Source organism: Panulirus ornatus, chromosome 32, assembly GCF_036320965.1.
Source record: "Panulirus ornatus isolate Po-2019 chromosome 32, ASM3632096v1, whole genome shotgun sequence".
Classification (NCBI taxonomy): domain Eukaryota; kingdom Metazoa; phylum Arthropoda; class Malacostraca; order Decapoda; family Palinuridae; genus Panulirus; species Panulirus ornatus.
Window position 1 is genome coordinate 25,622,517 of NC_092255.1, and position 21,176 is coordinate 25,643,692.

The following is a 21,176-nucleotide window of genomic DNA, read 5'->3' on the forward strand; positions in this document are numbered from 1 at the left end:
CTTCGTAAGCATAGCTTTAAAGAGTTTTATTTCCGTGACTTTGTACCTCGAAGCGAAAGCCTCCCTTCCTTACTGGGTCAATAACATCCTTCATCTGTATATGTTGTGTGTTGTGGACACGGTCTTAATTATGTACAACAGTGACTACTGGTGCGTGTCTCACTAGGTTTAGAAGCCTCCCCGCTGTCAGCCGATATAACAAATGTTCTGTCTCTAACTCTCCACCTCCCACTGCCCGTCTCCGTCCACCTCATCAGCATATCCACCTCGAACTATCCCTCCTAACCAGTGAACTACCTATCCCCGACGCCGGCCTCGCCTCCCTGCTCCGGCAGCAGTAGCTCCCGGCTCCTGGCATTGATTACCCGCCAATATAGTTTGACAAATGATGACCTCAGCGGTGGTGCCGCCTCCCCCACCTGTCATCGGCCCCTCACTCCATAGCCTTCAACAACCTGATCCTTCCTGAAGGAAGTGTTCGTCCTACCCTACGACTCATGAATATATGCTTCGCGCTAGTCACAGTGTTAAGTAACCCCACGACAAGTGTTAAGTAACCATTCCTATGGGCTTCTTGAGTACGGCATTATATGTATAAACATCACTTTTACACCCAGTCAATAACTGCAGGAGAATAGTTACAAACTCTAATCATTCACCAGCGATTCCACCTCAATGGCCTACTGAGGCACTAATTACCACTGCCACATCCTGAGTGTCTGTGAGTGGATGAGGGAGACCCCAGAGTCGAGCCTCACAGCCACGACCAAGCCCAGCTGGCGTCATATCTCCCAGCCATTACTAAGATTCCCTACCCTGATGAACGAGGGTGTGTGGACGGTGTCGTCTGGCTCACACCTCCACCTGCCTTCACGTAGAGCCACTCCCTCCTCCACGTCACGGTCCTGGGCTCCAGCCAGGCTCATCAAGTAAACAAAAAACGAATTACTCCATGAGCTGGTACGGGAGACCTCCAGTGTGAGGGAACCAGTTACCATGTCATCACTGTGAGGACATTTAGGCACTTTCCTGCTCATGAGTCAGTCATCTCGGTAACGAGGACGTGTGTCCTCGTCCAGGACTGGTTGTAAATGCACGGCTGTTCTCCACGAGGTCAGGCCTTAGATGAAACAATAAACTGGCGACAGGTTCACACATGAGAGAGAGAGAGAGAGAGAGAGAGAGAGAGAGAGAGAGAGAGAGAGAGAGAGAGAGAGAGAGAGAGAGAGAGAGAGAGAGAGAGAGAGAGAGCACCCCTGGCCAGCCCGGTGGTTTCACACGGAGGAGAAAGTCAATGTGGAACGCTACCGGACGGCCAACCACGGACGCCAAGTGATGCCGGAGCTGATGTGGTCTGTGGCCAAGTGAGGCGAAAACAGTCGATGTAAATGACCGAAAAAGAAAGGAAAAGAGAAGAATTATCTCAGAAAGCTGGTTCAGTGAGGCTTTACGCGTTCTGTCACCAGAGCGACTGAGAGAAACGTTGTCACCAGAAAAACATATTCCCTGGGTTTCTCTTATTGAGCCGCCATCCAACAGGAGAACGAGTCATACCGGCAAAAGTGGCTCAAAGAACTCAGGATTTACGACCTAAAGTAATTCATAAGTGAGGTTTACGACTGTAAGTACTTTATTAGTGAAGTTTACGACCTCGAGTTGTTCATGAGTGAGGCTTACGGCGTTGCGTACTTCATAAGTGAGGTACATAACCTTAAGTACTTTATCAATAAGTGAGGTTTAAGACCTTATGTAGTTCTTAAGTGAGGACCACGGCCGTAAGTAGCTAATAAGTGAGGTTTACGACCGTAAGTAGCTTATAAAGGAGGTCTACGATCGTATGAGGTTCGATAAAACTATGTGCTGCCTTACACAGTTTATAAGTAATGCGTAACCCATGCCAATACTTAACAATATATTAATAATCTCCTTGGCACGACGTTACGACCATTAAGTACGACGTTACGACCATTAAGCACGACGTTACGACCATTAAGCACGGTGTTGCGGCCCTTGAGCAAGACGCTACGATCCTCAAACACGATAATACGACCCTTGAATATAACTTTACAAAATCGCTAATACTAACAGTCTTGCTTTTACTACCATAATAATTGATCAAAATAGATGAAATCTGTTTAATAGAAATAAACGTCAACTATAACACTATTGTCTTACTATTTAAAAAAGGCTTTTTTTTTGTTAAATTCTGTCGAGCTTCACCGTCCAGTTGTACGGGACTCGAAGCAGAAGTTACGGTACACAGATCCCTTTGGGGAAAAATCATCCATATTTAGCGAAAGTTATAAAACATCTCTCCTGCCACGTATGGCTTAATGCTGTGTGTGTGTGTGTGTGTGTGTGTGTGTGTGTGTGTGTGTGTGTGTGTGTGTGTGTGTGCGTGTGCGCGTGCGTTTGTGCGAGAAGCATTTCTTTAATTCCTCCATCATAATTCCTTTATGTCTGACCATTTTATAATCTGAGATCTGGACATTCACCAAGAGACATTATATACAGAGAGAGAGAGAGAGAGAGAGAGAGAGAGAGAGAGAGAGAGAGAGAGAGAGAGAGAGAGAGAGAGAGAGAGAGAGAGAGAGAGAGAGAGAGATTCACAAGGACACACATGGGCAGATACATAAAGAGACAATAGACAGACCGATAGATAGATACATAACTTGCCACGACCTCCCCCTCAGCACAAGAACAGTGAAGAACCTTAACATCAAACAAAGTCACAATACCGAGGTTCAGGAGATTAGCTCTTTCTTGCGCTACGCTCAGCTGCGGGGGGAGGAGGGGGGGGGGGGTGCCTTAAGAGTTCCCAGTGAGGGCGACAGCCACCAGTCTACCCGAGGGATGATCAGCCTTCCTGACACACACTGAAACCTGAGGTTTATCATAGCTCCGTATTGCCCCAAGGCCAGGCGGGAAATGCAACACACCAGACTCACTCTCCCTTATTCTTCACGTTTGTGGACTGGTCTCAACGTTACCTCTCGCTCAATGTAGATCCCGACCTTACAGTACACTACGATCAACGAAACGTACGACTGAATACCAGCGACGGAGGTACGAGAAAAGTTCTTCATCTTGAAGCATGGCAGGGAGAGAGAGAGAGAGAGAGAGAGAGAGAGAGAGTCAACAATGTGCAGTAGGCAACCCGCTGCTGCAGGGCAATTAGTCAGCGCTGCCACCCGGCACGGACAGAGATCAGCCCTGGATTATGACGTCACACTGACGTAATGTATCTGTCACAGTACAAGCGTGTGTGTGTGTGTGTGTGTGTGTGTGTGTGTGTGTGACGGTCCAGGATCGACCTACACTACCACCCCTACCACGACTCAAGTCGTCGCCAGCATAACGACCCACCACGCACGCACCCTTCACCACTTTACCAACACCACCTGGAATATTCAATAAATCCTCTCCATTATTCCGGTAAAATCCCCCGGGATTTTACCACGTCAGATTTCCTCGTGACACGACCGACCCACCTGGATAAATCTGACCCCTCACGAGGGTGGGTGACCGGCCACAGCCGCTGTGTCAGGTTTACATCAGTAGTGTCATCCGTGCAGTAGCGGGCCAATCTATGTACCATGCCGGCATGACTCTCATACCTACAAATTTATACTCGTGATTTTCTGTGCAAATATTTTCATGTTTTACCCTTGTCAACCTGTCTACTGACCTTTCTATCTGTCCGTCTCTCTGTGGGAGGGATTAATAGTGTGTCTGTCTGTCTGTCTGTCTATGAAGGATACTCACTATGTATGTGTAACGTATTACGACGATGTCTGTGTATGATATGCTATCAATGTCTGTCTGTATGTCTACGCGAGGTAGTGATACCACATTTGTCTATAAGAGACGTTGTGTTTCTGTCTATGTCTGTCTGTCTGTGAGACAACCGTACTTTCTGTCAGTCTGGTAGCCTCAGGAAATTATCACAGCCGTTTATTTCTGTCCATCTGTGTCTGCGTCGTGAACATCCTCCGTCTAACTACAAACCTCTGGGTCGGGTAGTCTGTGTCTGGTCCTGTGTACAAGTCCTGATCTTTATCTGTGTGAGAACAGAGTGTTTCTCTCCCGTCCCCTGTTGATGATGGCCAGGGCTCAGGCTGGAGCTAAACACACTAACGTTGCCCAGTAAGCCTCTTGATGCCAGGCTGGTAACTAGACCAGCTAGCCACACACTAACCCACCAGGATCAGACTAATGTAATATTCATCAGTCACTCACCAGGAAGCTAACCTAACCACGACCGACGCCAACAACAGTCCAGCAGACCTTGGGAATTCCATGCTTATGACTGAGAAGCTGGCAGCCTCTCTCTACCATGATGACAACTGTGTACTGAACGTATTCCACACTGCCTCTGATATCTATCGTCATATAAACATTAGACATTATCATATAAACATTCCACTGGCGACGACATCTATGGACATTCTTCAACATCTGGTATCATGCCACAAATACATAATATATATTTTTTTTTTCATACTATTTGCCATTTCCCGCGTTAGCGAGGTAGCGTTAAGAACAGAGGAACTGGGCCTTAGAGGGAATATCCTCACCTGACCCCCTTCTCTGTTCCTTCTTTTGGAAAATTAAAAAAAAAAAAAACAAGAGAGGGGAGGATTTCCAGCCACCCACTCCCTCCCTTTTTAGTCGCCTTCTACGACACGCAGGGAATGCGTGGGAAGTATTCTTTCTCCCCTATCCCCAGATATATATATATATATATATATATATATATATATATATATATATATATATATATATATATATATATATAAAGAAAACCATCCCAAAATAGCAACATTTACATTCTATACACATTATAAAGAACTCCCAACGTAAGTTTTAGTAAATTATGTAAATGAGGCGGCTGTTGTTTACATGAGCCATTGTAATGTAAATAACACACACGTGGAAAGCATGGTCATGGTTATACATATAACCACACTGCTCCCATGCTATGCTCTGGAGCGGCTATGCTACACACACGCACACACACACACACACACACACAATATGTAGAATCAAGCCAATTCAAAGATATTTCTCAGCACACATTACAGGATATGCATACGATTTTCAACACATTTTGTCCCATATACTTAACAAGTGTCATGACCCTGTCCTAAATACTTGACTAGTATCCTAACTTTATCCCAGAGAGTAGACACGTATCCCAATTTTGTCCCAGGTACTTGACAATCCTCCCAAGTCTGCCACCTGTCAACAGATCAGGCATTACGTCACTAGCTATACATTCCCCCAGGGTGGCCCAGTTCCCGGACCTATTTGTCCGTCCTGTGTGCAGCCCCGCCCACAGGACGGGTCCGAGTGCAAGATGAATTACCCGATTTTTGAGGAAAAAAATGAAAAAACGAACATTGCCGTCGGCAGGCAGGGGAGCTCATGGCTCATCCGGCAGGTCAGCTCGCTATACACATGTCTGCCTGACTTCAATGATCTCACTGTAGCCAATCGTTCGGTTCGAACTGTTCACAGTGCAGCAGTTCCACCAGAAGTGGTTCGAAGAGAGGTTCATTGTTTTGTATGAATGTCTGTATGTATGTATGTAGGTATCCCTGTTAATACCGAGCGCCGACCTGCTTCTCAATATATATATATATATATATATATATATATATATATATATATATATATATATATATATATATATATATATACCCTGCATACCTAAGCCTGCTATACCGCTAGTTCATCAAGCAGTCACTTCCGCTATCTTGACGACTTGCCTGCTATATAACGTGTCAGACAACAACCTGCTTGGCAGCTTACTATGTTGTTTAATACACCTACTTCCTGCTTCTGTCAACACTACAAGGCTTGCCCACTCCCTACTGGCCTGTCCCTCTGGCACCTGTCTAGTCTTGATTCATATATGCCAGTCTGTCTGACTCCGTCCCTGGCAGAGATGCCAATAAACCCGGCTTTCATTCATCACCACACCAGATGTGGCAGGACTCACACCACGGAATACTGGACTAACATCGTATAAAAACCCTTCCATTTTATGATACTTGTGGTCATACATACCCAGCACTATATAAAAAAAAAAAATCTGATAGAATCTATACAATTTAATACTATACACAGAATGTAAAACTCGTATATACCGTCATTAAAAACTATCAACAAAATCAAATACCACCAGAGAAAAATTCATCAATAAATTCAGGAACAGTTTACACAGTGTGTTAACTGACGTTGGTGAGGTACCTAGGGTTGCCTCCCAGCACCGCTGGCAATATAACTTCTGAAAGACTCACCGGTCTGTAGTGCCTCGCGCCACCAGTGCCTCTCACTCCACATTACTGAGGGAATACCACAAAGGACATCCCACAGAGACCAAAACAACATCTGCCATCACAACATACCTGGAAAGACAAGAAAATAACCGTAAACATGTGCTTAAAAACCTGATGTCAAATGACATATCACAAATCACGTCACTCAAACCGCAAGACAAGGTCATCAACGTAAAGGACCAGTTACAGGCCTACTCTTCTTAATTTACAGCAAGACAAAGGTGACTACTGTAACGGTAATCAAACGCATGATCAATCATGATTTACAGCCGAACTAATCAGGTGGAATTGCAATACAATACATTCAAGATTGAGAGAGAGAAAAGCTGATGTAAAACTCTGAGAAAAAATGCTGTACGTCTCAATGCCAGGCTATAAGTAAGGCAACAGAAACGACGGAAGGAACAGCAGAAGTAACAGAAGAACAGAGACACAGGCAACGGCAAAAACAGCGGCAAGAGTAAGTACAGTAGCAACAGAAAACAGCAGCAGCAGGGCAATGTGGACGCACGAAGAGTATTTATACCAAGCTTTCATATCATTTATGGATTCAGAAAACACATTTGTTGATTTAAAACAGGACTTTGGGTGGACATGGTGACTGCTGATGGAAGCGGTGGTTGTGACAGAGCATTGTGGTGGTAGGAATCAATGGTGTGAGGTCACTGGGGGAGTACGTCAGGGACATGTGCTGACCAAGGGCAGGGCTATATGTGAAACGAGTCACCTGAAGTAACTGAATAATATCAGTCGAGTCAAAATATACTTAAAAACGTAATCGATGTTTGGTAGTTACTGCTCAAGTGACGTGTAATACAGGAAGACGGAGGTGACTGGTATCGGTTCTCCATGGAAGCAGCACATCAGCCTTAGTAACTCATATTTCCAGTTATTCCTCTAGCCTAATAACCAACTTCACTTATCGTCCCCCATATATCCCCACACTCGATGTCATCTTTTCAAAGGTTGTCTTTTAATTTTCTAATTTGCTGCTCCATCTTATGTCTTTTTTCTTTCAGGTTTTGCCTTCTCATAAGGCTTCATTTCCGCCCGCCCCTTTTCGTACAACCTCCTAGGAAACATTGAAGAGCAACTGTGGCATCCAACCTGGCCAGAGTTCTATCAAGTAATTAAAAGAAGCAGCAGGAGTCGCCAGGACTGGACCAGGGTCTCACCTGACGACACAGAGCCATTTACCAAACAAGACCAGTCATTACCTCCATTAAAACGACACCTCAGAACACCTAAACTCCTTACAACTCTTACTCCAACACAGATAATGACTCCAGTAAAAGAGCAGACCTTACATCGAACCCTCTGCACAACTTCCAAATTGTGCTACGCTACGAGACTGTTGTGCCAAGCGTCCACAGAGACCTTGTACCTCTCTACTGACAGGCCAGAGCCTGCCACCAACCGCGTCCGGGAAGAACAAACACCAGGGGAACCTCCCGTCCAGCCCTTGTCCACGACAAACCCAACACCAAAGACGTCACCAAACAGAGGAGCATTTCAGAAAAAACTTGGCCAGAATCACAGTTGGCGGGGAATGAGCCATCCCGGGAGTGGAAGTCTCCACGGTCGGCACGGGTCTGGCACACCAGTAAGTGGTCTGCCTTCGCTATGTTTATGGGGAGAGAGATAAGCAAGAGCCCCCACGCAACCCAGCCGCGGCTCCCTACTCTCCTACACTGACCAAGATAAACCGTTCGACACAATGCAGAAGTTACCCGGCCCGTACTCCAGACCGGCGTCCTGCTACAACTTCCCCTCCACATGGAACTAACCCTGTAACAACGACTGACGCCACAACAGGTAGCAGAATATCGATATGTCCTGGTAACAAGACCCTCGTGTACCAACTGCCTATCCCCTTACCTCACTACCGGGACACAATCACATAACAAGCTTAACGACATCGCGAGGATACTACAGGAATCCTGTCTACACACTATCAAACAACCTCCTCTAACACCGTTACACAGCCATCTCCAACACCATCACACAACCTTCTCCAACACCATCACACAACCATCTCCAACACCATCACACAACCTTCTCCAACACCAGAGGAAATCTGCCGGGTCAATTAAGGAGGTCCATGATATCCAGGATCAAAGAGATGACAGTTATCTTGACAATCAGAAGGATTACCACCAACACTCTGATCAATTACGTCCTGCAACAAGTCACTACGACCCTCCGGTGTGACGGTACGACCCTTCACTACGACGATGTGACCCTTCGATGTGACGGTACGACCCTTCGCTACGACGAGTTGACCCTTCGGTGTGACGGTACGACCCTTCACTACAATGATCTGACCCTTCGGTACGACGGTACGACCCTTAGGCATGATGTGACGACCCTTGGGTATGACGGCACAACCCTTTGTTATGACGGTGTGGCCTTTAACCATTTGGGGTCAGGTCAAAGGCCTAGCCGTTAAACAGTGATGAGGGACAGCAAGGTCCCAGGGTATGAAGGTCTGGCCTCTGAGCTGACAGAGTTGTTAGAAAACCCAATATATTTCCATTCATTTTATGTGACCTCCTGGTACAATTCACCTCTGTAATTTACATACGATAATAGTAATGACAACAGTGACTTTATTAATTGCTCAAAATTGCATTACAGGGATCACTGACCTGGGCTGAATACATGTTGATCATTAGTGTGTCCAGCTATTTATTAATGCCATGTGACATCCTCCGTCCAGGGTCACATGATACATATGACACCACTGCCCCCCCGCCCCGCCTGGCCTCACATGACACAGTTCCCCCATCCGGTACTCAAGACTTACTTCCATCCTTCACCCGGTGACACACGACATGCAATACACTGGTACCCAGATGTCATACGACACGGGTATGCCAACCCCCTCACCCACCCGGTGTCACATGACATGGTCAGCGGCAACACGCCACGGATGAAAACATTTCACAACCTAATAAAAAACTAATTATCAAAAATTACTTCAAATTAGGTCATTAATACGCGAACCGGGTGTATAATAAATTGTTAAATACACTACCACGTAGACTAGTGCATCCTGTGGGCAAGGGAGCGTGATGGATATAGTGTAAACTAACAGTGTGAACCGCAGGGGGAAACATGCACACACTACCGCGATCCAGTTTACCCACAGGGTATGATGAGGGAAGGAGGAGCACGCTGCACAGACGCTCCCTAACACATAAACTTTGCCCACTTGATCTACAAACCATATTCACTCTCACGCTCACACAGTCACGGACCAGCGTGGGAGAATGTCTGCCAGATCCCTTAAGTATATTCCAGCAGACGTCCTACAGCCTCTCCTCAGCAACATTCCATACTTCCAGTCTCAACTTCCTGGAACCACTGCCCCGTGAGCCGGGTTCTGGAAGGTGCATTCTTCACCATTTCAGACTTCAGGTATAAGGTTACGCCGTCGTGCTCAAGGGTCGCAACGCCGTATTAAAGGATCGTTCCGTCGTACTTAAGGGCCGTAGCGCCGCACTAAAGGATCGTAACCGTCGTGCTCGAGGATCGTAAATTCGTGCTCAAACGTCGCACCTTCCTGTTCACAGAGCATACCCACTTATACCGTCGTACTCAAGAGTCGTAACCTCGTGCTCAAGGATCGTACCGTCGTACTCAAGGGTCGTAACCTCGTGCTCAAGGATCATACCGTCGAGCTCAAGGATCGTAACCTCGTCCTCAAGGATCGTGCAGTCGATCGCACTCAAGGGTTAAAGCTTCGTATTCATGGGGCTAATCAGCATGGAATAAGGCTTTCACATTTACGAGAGAGATCAAACGTCTTGTATGTGGTCCTCACATGTGCCTCGCAAACCTATGTTGACTCTCGTCCTATGTTGACTCACTGTGGGCATCAGGTGGCGCCATCTACACTTGCTCCGGCCCCCTCCACGTCATCAACTGTCAGACGACAAGGGAGGAAGTCTACCTGAACACGAAGGACGACCACACAACTCAGCAACAGCTGTCTGTTACCTACTGGAGTGCTGGAGGACACGTGCAGTAGGCAGACAAATGAACTGTCCGTGTGGAAGAACGTACCAGGCGCCGCCAACTGACAGGACGTCCATCACCGATCCTGACGACGGCCGGAGTGCAGTGAACGACGACGCCAGTGATGCCACACTATACAGTGAGGCCAGCAGAACACCACCTGATCTGTCGCATTAACTAACTTTAGGGAATAAATCTGACGCATCTTAACCATATACGAGAATACCAAAACGGACACAGGTTACGCATACTGAAATTTTATGCAGTGAAATGTACGCATTTCGTTATTTCTTACATGGAATATCCCTTACCCATAAACCATATATACCTGAACCCGAACCATGTATCCCTGGTCCTTATACTGCAGATCCCTCATCCCTACACCACACATCTCTCATTCGTACATTGGGTATCAATAATCCGTAGATAATCCTGTAATCCGTACATCACATGTCTGTAATTCGTGTATCGCATCTCCATAATCCGTGGAGACACACGGCGTCCCTAGTCCCTGCACATGAAGCATGTGGAGTGATCTTATGAGTGTGTGTGTGTGTGAGGGGCCTGGAGGAATGTTGCCAGACTGGACGTTATGTGAGGAAGGCGAGCTATGTATGGCCCCCGGGGAACCAGACGCAACCATCACGCTAGAGGCGGGCGGACGGGCGGCCCTGTCCCGCCCCTACACTCAGGCAGCCACTCCACGGCCCGGGCACCAGGCCAGGAACCGGGGATGAACAAGGAAGAGCCTGCAACGCCACCATCCACCACGAGAGGGGCCTCTGGGGATCAAATTACAACCTCCAAGTGAGAGAGAGAGAGAGAGAGAGAGAGAGAGAGAGAGAGAGAGAGAGAGAGAGAGAGAGAGAGAGAGAGAGAGAGAGAGAGAGTCGTCTTTAAATAAGACTTCACGAAGTGAAGAAAGGAAGAAATAATCAAGAGAACATCCAGCTTCATGCCTGCGTCACGTGCGAGACAGGATGAATACACTGCTTCGCTGGGGGAGTGAGGCTCCCGGAGTACCTCATGAGTGCACGTGGTCCTCGCCTCACCAATGGTCATGTCTGTCACGACCTCCGTGCATGTGGCAGACGCCCCCGACAGGCAGAGGGCTGACCTCGTGCCAGCATCGAAAGAACGTGACTCAGAGGCAGCCCCGATCAATAACACTGAAGAAAATAATCGACAAGAAACGAGAACAACCATCATCAAAGAGCAGGCGGAGTACTTGTCTGGCAGATGTTACTGAAAATAGAGACAACACGAGTTCAAAAAGAGGACATCTTGCATGACGAATCAGCTGAATTTCTACGAGAGAGTGAGCAACATTATGCAAAATGGGGTATGAGAGGGCGCACTGTATATTTTTGGACTGGCAGAAGGCCTTTGATACTGTTCTCCACATCAGACTAAAGATGAGGCTAAACATCTACGCTGGGGCTGAGGAGGTCTGCTTGAACGGACCGACATCAGCCCGACAGGGAGGAGGGAAGTGAGAACACGTCACGTCGGGGAAGCCTACCCAAGGTGAGGGAGGATGACGAGTGGATACGGTACCTCAAGGATTAATGCTGACACCATTACTGTCTATGATACACGACAATCATCTGATAGACGACGAGAACTGACACCCCGAACGTGTCTGCTAATGAGGCCAAGCTGTACAAGAATTCTAATGCAGCAGAGACTGCGAATTACTGCGAAGACAACTACACAAGATGCAGCAGTAGTCGGACAAATGGCTAATGAAATTCACGCCGGGAGATGCAGGCGTGGAGATGGGCTGGGGTTGGAACAAACACATCGCAGGAAACATAGTACACGAGTCAGGTGTGAGGGGGACGGAGATGACATCAGGGGCTGGACCTGTCTCTCCAGAACATCATGTAAGAAGGAGGGTGAGGGAGGCAAACTATATTCTGGTCAAAGTAATAACGGACGGTGAGATGTTTAGGCAAGATATATACATGGCGTACGTTCGCCACGTCCTCGGAATATGACGGGCAAAGTCTGGTCTCACTCGAGGAGCGGGAGAAGACAATCGGGAAAGGAATGGAGCAAGCCTGATAACTGGCCTGACGGGAAGGAGAGTGAGAGGAGGGAAGCCCTCGACCTGCCCACATTGGATGAAAGAAGAACCTGACGAGACAGTGATAACTGATCCTCTATGAATTACTAAGAGGTCATGACGACGTTAACTTGGGACGTTTCGAAGCTTAAAACACCAGAACATGACCCAGACGTGGAACAAGCTAAGCCAGGTGAAGTGTACGCAAAGATTATTGGAAAATTCAGAGTCCAATATGATAGAAATGTAAGGATAAGAAACACTACTGCAGGAGTGTCCAGATCCCGCCAGGCAGGAAGAGAGAGAGGCGGTAAAAATTAAGTAACAGGGAAGGAGGAACGAAAAAGAGAGACTTTAACTCTCCTTGACAATCTCTAACAGGTCAAGTGGCACAGTCATACCTTGACAACCTGTGAGTGGACATCTGGCGGGATCACACCACAGACGCACCAGGGTCTTACATAACAACTCTGAACATCTACGACGAATACGAAAAGGATGTAGATTATTACCCAATGTGGAAACAGATGCACGTTACTTATCAATTAAGCAACATATTAATCAAAAGATCCATCGAAAATAAAAAGAATCCTTTTTAAAGAGAAAGACACCGACGACACCGACGAAAGCAATGCCTGGAACGTCAAATGACAGGCCTGACGATGGACTGGAGGCTTGATACGACTGGTGAAGGACTGGAGACGAAGTAGAACAAATCAAGAGACAACAACAGTATACCTTCAGTATGACGGTACGACCCTTTAACATGAAGGTACAGTCTTTGAATATGGTGAACGGGCCTTTGACCTGGTCCTTAGGGATCAGGTCAGAGGCCAGGCCATCATACCCACACCAGTCATGGTACAGATTAACAGCCAATCAGGCGTAGGGCAACAATGGAAGGCAAATACTGTATGAAATGAAAGAAGTGAAACAAGTGAAAAGGAAATGAAACGAAAGTGTCTTGCAATATCACTCGTACCAAATTTAACAGCAGGTAGATGGTGGCTCCCAGACTGTGGGTTCAACTGAAGGGGATGATTAATATGTCAGAAGGAGTATCTCACACGGGTCTAAGCAGACGGTGCATGACAGATACAGAGAGGAATTATATTCCAGAAGATACATCATGCGCTACCAACACGCCAGAGGGAGTTTATGATAAACACAAAGATTAATGGCACTAATAAATAATTAACAGGTATAATGACAGTAACAGATGATCAACACAATGACTAATGGCAGTAACAGATGATCAACACAAAGATTAATGGCAATAACAGATGGTTAACAAATATTAACGACATTAACAGATGATCAACACAAAGATTAATGGCAGTAACAGATGATTATGAAATATTAATTACAGTAATGGATGATCAACACAAAGATTAATGGCAGTAACAGATGATTAAAAATATTAATGACATAACGGATGATCAACATGAAGATTAATGGCAGTGACAGATGGTTGAAAACAGAGATTAATTGTAGTAACAGATGATCAACGTTCTAGATGCTATAGTGAGAGCCAGAATAATATATGTTATAGAATGAGTAGAAAAACCATAAATCATAACATGAAATGATCTCCACAAAATCATATTTACAACTGCATTCATGATCCGGATTCATATACGTCACCAAATTTTGATACAATTTAAAAAAAAAAAAAATCATAGAAATGTGAAATAATTTCACCAAACTGGAAAAATGATGAATGAAAAAGAAGAGGTAAACGAGAGAACCAGAGAAGAGTGGATGACAGAACTAGGTGTGTACTAAACTCTATTATGGAATGGAACTCGAAATCTACCGGCACAAAATTCTATCTGATCATGAGTTTTCTGGAAGAAAATAAGTTAACAAAGGTTACGAGTTCCCTCAATGTTTCCTTCAACAGAGTGTACCATAATGTTTAACATGATATACGATCACTCTCACCACGTGTTTCTTCAACAGAGTGTACCATAATGTTTAACATGATATACGATCACTCTCACCACGTGTTTCTGAGAAGAGCATTTCCTCGATCAAATAGTTAACTTATTAATACAGAGAATCATTTCCCTTAGAACAGAAACTACGAAGGATGACACAGGCAAATGAAACTGAAACTCCATCAGAAGAAAGAAAAGGGATACTGTAAGGGACAGTACAGAGCAGCGTCACGTAAATAAACAGGAAAGTGACACACACACATACATATATATATATATATATATATATATATATATATATATATATATATATATATATATATATATATTTTTTTTTTTTCTTTTTTTTTTTTTGCCGCTGTCTCCCGCGTTTGCGAGGTAGCGCAAGGAAACAGACGAAAGAGATGGCCCAACCCACCCCCATACACATGTATATACATACGTCCACACACGAAACTTATACATACCTATATATATATATATATATATATATATATATATATATATATATATATATATATATATATATATATATATATATATATATACAAAGTTTGGTCTTTGAGAGAAAAGTGTGGGTGAAGTGAAATGAGGAAGGATACGTTCCCTTGGGATGCGACTGGGCGGGAACATCCCTGTACGACGTCCCAGTGTCCCATGAGGCGTCCGGAACACTCCAGCAACACTGGCAGGGCACCTTTGTTGCACGTCCCTCTTGTGTCGGCTCTGAGGACTGGCAGAGAGGCCCTCCACACTGCTAACTGACCCAGGAAAAGATAGGTGTCGTCTCAATGAACACTTGAGAACGGGAACCATGAGCACGACAATGCGACCCTTGAGCACGACGATACGATGATAAATATATATACATATATGTGTGAGTGTGTGTGTGTGTGTGTGTGTGTGTGTGTGTGTGTGTGTGTGTGTGTGTGTGTGTGTGTGTGTGTGTGTGACTTTGTAAATCTAGCAGGAGAAGTAAGATGACCCTGATCATAGAAGGTTCCCCACATAAAACCACATCCAGGATGCCTACATCATTAGCGTCACAAGACAGAGGAGGAACGTGCTATGATGGCAATCACCGGGGCGCAGCCACTGTCTCTCCCGGAAATATATACATACACAATCACGACCCACCACACAGCGACGCTTAACAAAGGCCACTTGGCAAGAACACGGGTGACGGGGTTGTACTGAGGTAGAACTCGGTACCAATACCTAACCCAACCACACAGCCACGCAACCTGAAGGATGTATGTCGTGATGAAGGCCGACACACTCACTGCCCTCTACTTCCACTGTACCATGAACTAAAGCCTGTCAGTTAGAGATAAAGAGAAACTGGAGAAAGAAAGATATAAAAAAACATCTAAATTGTGGCGTAAGAAAAGAAGGTTTAAAGAAAGGAAAGAACTCTGAGCTTCTAAAATTAAAAGCCCATTTTGAGAAGAAGAACAACGTCATCAGAGAGAGAGAGAGAGAGAGAGAGAGAGAGAGAGAGAGAGAGAGAGAGAGAGAGAGAGAGAGAGAGAGAGAGAGAGAGAGAGAGAGAGAGAGAGAGAGAGAGAGAGAGGAACAAAGCAGGAGGAGCGATGAATAAGAGCAACACCAACCTCAGCATCAAAGGACGGTGAGAAAGGTGGCTTTGGTCGGCGCAGGGGGTGGTGGTGGGGTGTCGGGGACCTGTTGGCTGGGGCTGGTGTGGGACGGCGTGGTTACAGTAAGCCAGGAAGGTCAGCGGGGAAGGAGAGAACAACAACAGTACGTGTGTGGGACACGAGAAAAGAAACGGGATGACTACAAAAAATTGATGAGTGGAGAGATGTTGTGACTCTACTGCCGTGTTACGTGCAATCACCAAGATAATAATGATCAGGGACAATACTCAGCTGTAGACGCATGCTACACAACACACATGCTGTATAACCTGGCAGCACGTCCTGCACCAGTATGAAGCCGTGCTGCACGGTCGACCTGGTCATCACCAAGTATCTCAACTTTACAGACGTCAGGTGAACGCAGGCTTCTGTGTGTGTGTGTGTGTGTGTGTGTGTGTGTGTGTGTGTGTGTGTGTGTGTGTGTGTGTGTGTGTGATTGACCTACAAGTTATGACGCACTTCAGAGGAAACCTCGCTTGTTAGGGCGACCACGAGTCCATCAAATGACTCTGCATTTACAGAAGAACCAGCAAACTTGTGAGATCGACCAAATAAGAAGAGAAAGTTGCTTCACATAGCCATCGTGGGGGTTGCCTGCGACCCTTCGGTATCATGACCTGGCCTCTGACCTGTCTTTAAGTATCAGGTCAAAGGCCAAAAGGTCTTATAATCGTTACTTACACTAAACGTACTATTCAATTTCCCTCTCACTGTACACTGTGAAGTGTCAGATGAACCATGTCAAAGCCAGGATCATTACTGATCAAACTTACCACGCAATGACTAACTCACTACAGGCAGGACGTATTAGGCACTTAGGTCAGCGGTACATCTGACTTCATGTGCCGCAGTGAACTATCGAGACGTGATGTCCAACTCAAGACACATACTCCACGACCCCAGACGTACAGCATCCAGCACTAGTCTGGGGATGCGGTCTTCACCTTCGTCAGCAATAGCTTCATACCGGAACGTACACACGAAAGCCCTTCGTATGTATTAGCTGATTCTCAAGGTTAAATGTAGTACCAGAACATCTAGTGACCACAGCAATAAATCATCACGTATCACTAAAAGTTTCCTGACACTCGGGGAAATAGTGTCAGCTAGAGGGAGCTCCCCTGGGACATTAATGTATTACGAATACATTTACGTATCTTCCCGTGTAGGAACTGATACACCTGGACACCAGTGATAAACCTCCCCTACTGCACCATCTGCTGACCAGCTATAACGCCATCTGTCTGCCAGGGTAGTAAACTTGTACCTGTGCACCACGTTGGAAACAGACAGACAGAAAATATGTTAGTTTATTTATTTACTATTCTGTCAATCTTGTAAGTTTCTTAAGTTCATTTTCTGCCAGCGTTTGATATTCCTGAAACAATATTTGCCTTGGAACCGATGGAACAAACTCTTCCTTCTGGCCACAACTTTCCTCCTTTTCTCCGGGCATGACTACGTGACCTTTGACCTGACCTTGGGCTTCCTGTCACACTGGTCTCATGCCTTAGCCAGGCACGTTTTCTTAAACAAACACTTTTCATTCCAAGTCTCTTCGTACAATATTTCTCCTCACTTTGAGCTAGACTGTCGCGCGTTCCAACATTGCACCTCCCACTACCTCTTCACCATTTCCTCTCCCTTTCCAACTTTTCTTACAACGCGCCATTGGTTCCTTCGTTCTCATACTGCCACATAATTCCCTTTATTTCCTCCCATGTGCCAGTAATTCGTGTAGCCTATGTCTTTACGTTCTAGTCCTTGGTTTTATCTAGAGTTCCAGTCTCTCCTTAAGGGTCCGGTGACGTTCAAGTATTCTGGTATGTCAATATTTCTTCAAATATTTCAGAGTAATTCCTCACAGTCGATGGTAATTTTCACAATCTAATATCCTATTCTCACCCTTTACCATTTTCTTTCTCAAGTTTCTGTCCTCGTCTTTTTCCAGAAACTCTACAAGTCTTACAACAGTCTTTTCGTTTTCCAATTCCTCCTCTCATATTCACGTTATCACACTCCTCCTGTGTTTCCCTTCATCTTCCATTTGACTCAATTTCTGGCCTTTCGTTTCATCTTCCAGTTTTTCATTCCATCTTCCATTATTTCGTCTTCTTTCTTTATTTTTTCAGCATTCAGTCCTTCGTGTCACTTTCCACTCTTTCCTGTTAGCCTTTGGTACTTTTCCATTCAATATCCAGTCTTTTCCCTCACGTTTCAATCTTTCTCCTACCTTCCAGTCTTACCTCACATCTTCCAGTATATTCCTCATGTTCCAGTCTTTTACCCCACATTCCAACTTTCCTTACATCTTCCAGTCTATTCTCCCACGTTCCAGTCTTTCCTGACATCTACCAGTCTCTGACTACCATCTACCAACATCTCTTGTCTTCATCGTGTCTCATCGTCAGCGTCGCACAAGCAAAGGGTCCAATGGTCCAACCCTTAAGAGCCAGGTTAAAGACTAGGCCATCTTATCAAAGGGTCGCACCGTCGTGCTCGAGGGTCGTACCGTCGTGCCCGAGGGTCGAACCGTCGTGCCCGAGGGTCGTACCGTCGTGGCCGAGGGTCGTGCCGTCGTGCTCAAGGCTCGAACCAGCATGCTTACTGGTCGTACCGTCATGTTCTACAGTGTTAGTCTGGACAGCTGAAGAGCGGCACCAAACATCGGGCGAAGAATATTGCATATTGCTTCCTCTATCACCGGCAACACCAGTAGTCAGGCTTCAACTGTGGCGCTACCAAGCGCACCACTGTATGTCGCAGTCATACTCAAACATATACGCAAACTGTGTACAAATGCCCAGCCATTTGGAATCCGTTAATCGATGGTCGGTTACCTCTGAAAACGTTAAATAATGTCCGGGAACCTCTGGTAACCATTATATAATGTCCGGGCATCTCTGGCAACCATTAAGTAATGCCCAGGCACGTCTGGTAACAATTACATCATGTCAAGGCATCTTTGGTAACTCCTCTAGTAACCATTAAAAAATATCCTTAGTTCTAGTTACCATACGTGTGAGGAAAACCATCACCCAAGAAATAAAGTAATGCCGCACTGTCTATGGCAACCACTGTACGAGGGGAACTATCATCCAGTGAACAATACACACATGCAAGAGTCACTGGTCATCTAGGATTGTTCTTTTCACCTTCGCTCCTCCGTCTCCAACACTCCCCCAGTTTCTCCTCCACTCCTGTCAAGTCTCCACCATTCGTCTCCATCATTCCCGTTCCCTGGTATATCGAAATCTCCCTCTCCAACTTCTCGCATACACCAACTTGTCCTTCAACGTTCCTCTCCCGCACTCCCACATCTTTCCTCCCACGTTGCAACCTCACGTCCACAGGTATCCTCCCAGGCAGGAGGGGACATCCCATCAAGTCCCGTCCGGTGACAATCAGCGAGTCTCTCTCCTCCATCCAATAACCCACACAAGCCAACGTAGCTCTGGCTCCAAACCGCCAGACAATCACCGCTTCTTAGAGAATTCAACTTTAATAACAAGGAAGAAATCGCCAACGAAGAGACCATCACCAGGAGAGTGGTATGTGCACGTGCAAGTCATGGATGTAGATGTACTCTGGACCTGTGTTGTGTGCATGGCTGGGTAGTGTTCCAACGTCTGGAAGTGTCAAGCTTCATTGGTCCCGGTACCTGATTACCCCAGTATTGACAGGGCCACACCCCAGGCCGCACAGTCCACGGAGGAAGGAGACCATCATGACTCCGTCATCAAGTTAGCCCAGAACAATGACCCACCATCGGCAGGGCCAGCCATAAACCTCGGCCACCAAATGTCCTCCTACATCCCAGAGTGATGCTAACCTGAGCAGAGAGAGAGAGAGAGAGAGAGAGAGAGAGAGAGAGAGAGAGAGAGAGAGAGAGAGAGAGAGAGAGAGAGAGAGAGAGAGAGAGAGAGAGAGAGAGAAAGGGGGGGGGGGGGGGGGCAAGAGAGGCAAGTAGACAAGCGAACAGACATGATGGGGACCAAGGCACAAGCATGGTCGGAGGAAGAAAATGGAATGTGGAACATCCGTGAGGAGGACGAGGTACGTGGAGGGAGAGGGGTAACGGCATGAGTGAGAGTTCAAGGAGAGCGGTGTGGTGAGAGTGTGTGTGGGCGGTGGAACACACAGCTCCATTCATACTCTACGGTACACACCACACCCAAGACAGAACCCTGTAGTACCACTACACCTTGTGGTACACCCACCTAGCCTACTGTAGGACCGCTACAACTGGTGGCGCAACCCCGCTAGGTACTGTAGTACCGGTACAACTGGTGGTACATCTCCGCTTTCTACCAGTAGTACCGGTACGCTTCGCTCTACATGGGTGAGGAGGAGGAGGGAGGGGTGACAGTAGGCAGGAACTGATAGTAAATAATAATAACATGAAAGAATGATACAAAATAAGGTCATTGTAAACAACATAAAAAAAACACACCTCAACAATCAAGTCTAAACAAGAAACATGTAAACAACACAAGTGGGGGAGGGTAAATAACAAAAAACAGCGACATTTATAAGTAAAAATGTAAATTGGCAGCAGCTGAGGTAATTAGAAACCAATTAGGAGGGACAGATAGTGAATGATAAGTTTACCAAGAGGGAGGAAGGTAATTAGCAAGCAATTACCTGGAGTGTGACAACAATCAGCTACACCTGCACACCGTAGACACCCACGACCCAGCCCTCCAGGGAGATAGCAATGCTGCTCCGGGGGAGATAACTACTTACCGTAGGGATACCCACGAACCAGCCCTCCGGGGAGATAACAACTACTTACTGTAGGAACCACCCACGAACAAGCCTTAAGGGGAGATAACACTGATGGGTTGGGGGAGATAACAACTGCCCAACGCAGGCACACCCACGACAAACCAGAACTTTGGGGAGAAAACACATGCCTACCGTAGGCACAAAAATGACCCAAGTCTAAGGGGAGATAACAACTGCCGAGCGAAGGGACAAACACGACCCGAGCCAAAGGGGAGATAATACGGCTAGCTTCTGGAGAGACAGAAACTGCCTACTGCACACATGTAAGGCGTCTGGGGAGATAAGCCTGATGAAGACCGGGGAGGTAACCAATAGAGCCCAGCCCTGGGTAACAGCGGGGGAGGCAACAAAACCCTAT